The sequence below is a fragment of the Taudactylus pleione genome, unplaced genomic scaffold (genome assembly GCF_031769625.1).
Source record: "Taudactylus pleione unplaced genomic scaffold, aTauple2 ptg000043l, whole genome shotgun sequence".
Lineage (NCBI taxonomy): Eukaryota > Metazoa > Chordata > Amphibia > Anura > Myobatrachidae > Taudactylus > Taudactylus pleione.
In genome coordinates, this window is record NW_028284445.1 from 17,464,825 (window position 1) to 17,472,364 (window position 7,540).

The 7,540-nt window shown below is 39.6% G+C and overlaps 1 pseudogene; it reads left to right on the top strand.

Moving 5' to 3' along the window:
* Positions 1–817: 817 nt before the first annotated feature.
* LOC148537890 (5S ribosomal RNA) lies at positions 818–936 on the top strand (annotated as a pseudogene).
* Positions 937–7,540: the final 6,604 nt, after the last annotated feature.

The window sequence follows — 7,540 nt, forward strand, 5'->3', positions numbered from 1 at the left end:
GATGTATACATTACCATTCCTTACTTAAATAAGAAGTGACACTATATGATTGATACATATCAATTTGTGCACCAAGGACACTTGGTGAGATACTAACCCAGGTGTAAGAATATGTTAATACTTAAAAAAATATATATATATTTCTATTTTACTAAGATGAATGTACAGGAATATGTAGGATTACCTATATGCACAATCAGGTGATACTCTCATCTTAATATCTCTTCACATGCAGTGTGTGGTATATATGGTACCATATGATGATACATTAATTATATATATATCAACGTGTACAAATATAGGTCTGCACCTGTACAAGGGTATGCCTGTTGAGCATTCAAGTGCTGGATACAATATTGAGAAATAGCCAGTTAGATTTTTGAACCTTGTAACAATGGTGTATACATTACTGCTCCTTTTTGGATTGAAAAGTGTCACTGTATAATTGAAACATATTAAATTGTGCACCAAGGATGCTGTGTGAGATATTAACCAATATTTTAAACTGAATTGATTTCCTATGTACATGAGATTTTATATATATATATATATATATATATATATATATAATTACCTGATGTAAAACTATGTGATACTCTGATGTTAATGTTTCTTTATGTCATTATGTGTATCAAATTATATGATGACACACTGATTACAGAATATATGATATCTACGTGCACAAATAAAAGTGTCCTTATGCATTACTTTTTTTGAATGTTACAATCTACTAACAAAATGGACTATACATCCTACTAGTCCTACATTTATTTCTGCTTTGACAAAGTGTTGTGCATTTCTTTCCCTGTTCGAGTATACCTACAGCCATACTTTACTTGATTTGCCCAATCTCGTCTGATCTGGGCAGCTAAACAGTAATAGGCCTGGTCAGTACTTGGAAGGGAGACCTCTTGGGAATACCAGGTGCTGTAGGTTAAATAAGAATACTTGGGATTAATTTTTGCACAGGTCAAAGCATCATGAATAATATATAACCATGTAACAATCATATCTGCACAGTGTCATTTATCTGTATTGAGCTTTTCTCAGTGGAAAGTAGAATTTATTAATATTTCGCCAGTTGATTTCATTATTTCAATGAGATCTGGTTTTGACGGGTGATTAGTCCATATCATCTGTCAAGTAAGACTAAACTGTATGATACCGCACCATTTTATTGATGTATAATAAAAGTTACATTTTATCATATATATAAAATTTCATTGAGTGCCCCAGCAACTAGCCCTACTTTTTTCTTCTTTGTTGTTTCACATATGTAATATTGGGCTTTGGGAGCACCACCAACAATAATCGATGACATAATTAGTTTATTAATGTTGTATGGTTGGTTTACACTAATGAGCCTATCTAGGTTCTGTGCAGAATCTTCCCCATATGTTTTTTCTATGGCTGTATATATGTAACAAACCTTTATGGCTGCATATTTGAAATTAAATGCTACCAACATGTCTGCATTTTTTTATGTGTTATTAATCAACATGGCTTATAATGGTATTATAAAAAGTGCGTTATCAACAAGTTTTATCTGTCCCAATAGCTATGCTGCTCTATGATTCAGATGGCGGATTGAATAGGCCGAGAAACACATGGCGCAAGTAGAGATTGTGACCCCGGAAGCCAACAATCTGTCCTTACGCCATGTTCAATCTGCGTTGTCACTACCGTATACCATAGAGTAGCTATTGAGAGAGATAAAACTTGGTGATACTGCAGACAACAACATAAACAAATCTGTTTTTGAATAAATTATCTTTTTCAGGAATAATAACATACACACATAAAACTGCATTATTGGGCGTGGCCTAACTGACAAGAAGAGAAGACGTGCTTCCCTTCAGCTCCCTATACTACCCTGTAAAATTACCTGTTCCCGCCGACCCCTGCTGATCCAAAGGGTCCTCTCCTCAAACTCACCCACACGGACACCCACACTGACCTCCTGGCTGGAACCCAGGAGTGATTTACACCTCCGGGGCCTTCGCGGCCTTCTCCACCTCCAGAAGCGCCAGCCTCCATTTTGGCGCCGGCCCCGACTTTGCCGCGATCATCACCGATCGCTGCTGGATGCTGCCACAACCACCATACCCTATCAGGATCCTCACTGCCTGGCTGGAGAAGTGGGATAAGCAGCCTATACCATCAGGGAACCCCTGGAAAGGCCCGTGACCAGAGCCGTGAATCGCTGGAGGACGCCATTTTGGATCCTCTCTTATACCCTGCATCACTGCATTAGCGTCTCTGCTACTACATAGGAGGCAACAGCAGACACTCTGCCCCTTCCTGGTCTCACCAGCCCTGTGTCCCTCATTGCAGCACATTTCCTGTGGCTGCACACTGAATCACTGCATCTGCACCTCTTACATTGCCTGTAACTTTAATTCCTCTGGATCTGAAGCAGCTCCTAATCAAGTGTTAGTTACACTGATCACTCAGGCCTGGACAGTCTCATAGCCTGTTGGATGAGCCCTCACAATACACTGACGCTTTCACCTTGTATGAATCAACCTATATCTCAGCCCCCACCCCCTATAAGTTATCAAGGGTCACATATACAAAGGGTGTAGACCCCCACTGAGGTAAATTCACGGTTGATTAAAACAAGGATGGCTCATTCTCACTAGCTATATTGTTAACCTCCGTAGCCCACCTCTGATATTACATTACAGTTCTTTTACCTGCACAGCCTGCATAAATACGTGTCCTCAATCCCTAGTAACTACGGCACCCAATCGGCACAAGCCGTCAACGACCGTCCTGCCAGTCACTTTTTTCAAAGCCTCTCCTTCTACACAAAGTGTTAAAACTGGTATGGCACAAGATAAAGGTAGTAAACTATTGGCTTTTTTAACACCCTGCCTGATGGCCCCCCACCCTCTACTTCTCGACAACTGGGTATTGCAGATGACGCCCCTCCCACAATGCTCTCCATGAAAATGCTACTAGCATATTTCAACCGAATTTAAAGCAGCATTACAGTGCTGCCAACACTCGGTAGATGATTTGGGGACACGTACAGATCATCTAGAAAACAAATTGGAGGAAATTGTTAAGTCGCATAATGAACTGATCACACTTCATGATGACCTACAATCTGAGGTCACATCTCTCAGAAATAAGATAGATCTAAGTGCAACAACCTTAAGATACGTGGGATCCCGGAGACGATCCTGAATGCAGAGCTGAAGGAATATGTAACCGAAGTTTTTACTAAACTTCTTCCAACCACACAGATTTCCGACTTCCTGATATATCGTATCCATAGACTTCCCAAAGCCTACAATGCTCCTACGGATGCTTCCAGAGATGTTCTAATGCGACTCCACTAAAGAAGAGATTCTACGTGCAGCACGGGCAGCAGATACTTAGATATTGGGAAAACTTCAGATATATGGTGACCTGTCAGCTGCAACTCTGGCATTGTGAAGATAATTTCTTCCAGTAACCAGGGCACTACAAAAAGCATCCATTAATTACCGCTGGGGCTTCCCCACAAAATGAATAATATCAATAAATGGCTCCACCAGAGTCATCTCGGATCCAGCTGAAGGTATCCAACTTTTGGTGTCTTGGAACTTTGAAGATATATCTTAGAAGAACCCGAGCAACCTTCATGTTAGCCAGGACTGGTCCTGAACGATTCCTAAGTATTGATATTTTGTCCTAAAAGTTTTTCACACCTGTTATGACCTGAGATAAGTATAGCTACTGTTTAAAGATATTTCTTCTGTGTGAAATCCTGGATAATAGCTTATAAGATCTTTGCTATGATACCGTATATACTTCATAGGGGTAGAAAAATGATATGCTGCATATTAGTTAAATATTCTAGCCATGCAGATTTGAACATCTTGTTCTCTTTATCCCTGTGTCACTAAAATACATAATGGGTGTGTAGTTATTTTTTATATACTTTCATATATTATCTTTCTGAGTGATAGTTACTGTTTGATGTTTTCTATTGAGAGCACTGTATTATTAGGTTTGTGTAATAAGATTCTGGGCGTACCACCTATGGAGGTGGTCCCTTATAGTCCCTCTTTGGCATTATTTTCTCCCCATATCTGTTTTTTTTCCACCCTTCCCTTAGTATGTTGGTACAACAGTTTTTCCAGTTATTGTTTCAATTGATACTCAGTCTTAAATAAGTCAATATCCAGCATCGTATTTCTTCTTCCACATGGTTAAAGTACTCTCTATTAATGTAAAAGGTCTCAACTCTCCCAACAAAAGAAGACTTGCACTGAGACATTTTGCCAAATGTAAAGCCCATATAATTGCATTACAAGAAACTCATTTTCAATCCTTCCCTCCACAATTTTCCAATATAAAATACCCTTACTGTTATACTTCCAATGGTCCCTGTAAGAAGGCAGGCGTCGCGATACTAGTATCTAACGTATGTAATTTTGTCCTAGACAAACAAATAAAAGATAAAGATGGTCGATACTTAATCATTATCGGTAAAATAGACAATACCCCAGTGACACTTGCATCAATCTATGCCCCAAACACTAAACAACTGTCCTTCACTAGGAAATTTTGCACAGTCCTCCAATCCTGTAGGAAAGGTATATTATTAATTTTGGGGGATTTTAAAATGGTCTTAGACCCCTCTTTGGATAAGTCCTCCGCTAAATCTAGAGTGGGATCCCACTCCGCTTCTGATCACTTCCATAGTTTTCAACGAATACTCAGTGCATACGAGCTATATGACATATGGAGGGTGGGTCACCCTGGCAAAAGGGACTATACCTTCTATTCTCAGGTACACAGATCATATTCTCGCATAGATCTGGCCCTTTCAGACAAATGGTCTTTACCTAATATTAGGAGATCCATGATTATACCGGTTGCAGGGGTCCGATCATGCGGCAGTTTCTATTGATTGGGACATCTCCAGACTAAGAACCCCTCCGGGCCCCTGGCATATGGGAGAACATCTTCTGGTGAACCCGGAGTCCAAAGAGATAATATCAAACGCTCTTTCTGGATATTTAGAAACAAACAAACCAGAAGACACTACTTCATTTACATTCTGGTGCGCACTAAAGTCGGTGATTAGGGGATCAGCGATCCAGGCTGCGGCCCACCTTCATAAGGCAGCTGTTTTACGCCAAGTAGACATAGAATGTTGACTAGCTGACTTAGACGCTAAATATAAACTTAACCCAAACAATGGTAAAATATACAGGGATTTTGTCAGTGTGCGCGAAGAGTGGAATTCTTTGGCACTCAGAACTGTTCACCAGATGATGTTTAAACTATGCCAAAAGTACTATGTACAAGGAGATAGGGCTGGTTGTTTACTGGCACGGAAGTTGAGAGGAAAGAGAGCGATAGAAAGTATCAGAACAATTTCTAATCTCAATGGTGCCAAAATCAATGATCCCTATGCCATAGCAGAATCCTTTGCGCAATATTATTCCACCCTGTATAATTTGAGAGATGTACCTCAACCCTCACCAGCTCAGATAGACAGTTTCTTGAGCACTGTTGATCTGCCCTCTTTAGATGCTGAATCTCTTAACTTTCTTGCGACCCCATGGTCTGAGGAAGAAATCTTAGCAGTAATAAAATCCCTCCCCTTGAATAAAGCTCCAGGCCCGGATGGGTATATTAACAAATTCTTTAAATGCTTCCAGGAAGCACTGTCCCCTATTTTAACATAAATGTTTAATGAAGCTTCGTTGGTGGGCTCATTCCCAGGGGAGATGCTTGAGGCGAAAATAGTTGCATTTTCCAAACAGGGAAAGAATGTGACCTCCATGGCCAACTGTCGGCCAATCGCACTCCTGAATACTGATGTAAAAATATACCCTAAACTGTTAGCGAATAGACTTATTTTTTTTATTTATTTATTAACAGTTTCTCATATAGCGCAGCATATTCCGTTGCGCTTTACAATTGGAAACATTTATAGAAAAAAACAGCGTAATAACAGACAGACATAGAGGTAAGAGGGCCCTGCTTGCAAGATTACAATCTATAGACTTAACTTATTGCTACCTAGTCTAATCCACCGATATCAGGTAGGATTTGTGTTAGGACGTCAAGCTTCGGACAATAAGAGGAAGGCGATCAATATTATAGAATCCTTTTCAAACCTCGACCAACCTCTCCTTCTTCTATCATTAGACGCTGAAAAAGCGTTCGATAGACTGAATTGGAAAAGCTGTCCTGGAAAATTTTGGAATTAAGGGTAGACTGCTATCATCGATTCTTGCTCTATACTCCTCCCCTTCAGCCAGAGTATATGTCAATGATATATTATCTTCCTCATTACAATTACGAATGGTACTCATCAAGGGTGCCCTATTTCCCCTCTGGTGTTATCGAACCCTTAGCCGAGGCCATTAGGAGGGATCATAACGTCTCGGGCCCCATACTATTTAACAAAAGTTACAAAACAAGCTTATTTGCTGACAATGTACTATTGACCATCACAGACCCTTCTACCTCCTTACCAGCCCTACATGCTATATTAGAAAAATACTCGGAAATTTCTTATTATAATTTGAATTGTTCCAAAACAGAGGCACTCCCTATCAATTTTCCCCAAAGTTTATTAACTTGCCTTAAAGCAAATTATTCCTATTCCTGGCAGGATAACTCCATTAAATATCTGGGAATTCTTTTAATACCCACTATTAAATGTTTAATACCAAGTAATTACCTACCATTGTTACGGAAATTAGTTCTGACAATGAACGATTGGATGATGTATAATATCTCATGGATGGGTAGAATTACCGCTTTAAAGATGGTTGTATTACCAAAGTTAATTTATTTATTCCGAACAATACCTGTTTTTGTACCGAAATCCATTCTTAATAAGTTCCAAAAGCCCTTTAACAGCTATATATGGAAAGGCAAAAAACCAAGGTTAGCGAGGAAAACTATGTCTCTTCCAAAATAGGAAAGGGGGTCAGGGATATCCAGACTTACGGTGCTATCAATTAGCATCCCTTTTATCACAATTGACTTATTGGTTCTCCAATCAGAATGTAATGCCTTGGGTTCAGCTTGAGGGTGACATGGTTTCTCCATTTCCGCTCATTGACTGTCTTTGGCTATCTACAAATGTTAAAATACCATGGATAGAAAGATCCACGGCAGTTTCTACATCTCATAAGGCTTGGCTAGAAATGGTAAAAATGACCGCAGATATTAACCTCCCTTCCTCCAACCTTACACTAGAGGGAATAACTACACTTATTCCCAACCTAACTCTTGTAACTTGGAAAACACAAGGTATACTCTCCCTCAAAGAGATTACAGCATCAGAGGCTATCCTACCCTACACTCAAGTAATATGCAATTTAACACCTACAAATTAGACACTGGTTAAACAGTATAACCCCAGCTCCACATACTGTTCATAACCTCCCTCAGTTTCTACACAACCAACTGTATAAAGCAAACACCAAAGGAGGTATCACATGGTGGTACACCTACCTAATAACTCCTGTAGGATTTAATAAAATTACAGCACTCCGAAAATGGGAGACTGATCTATCTT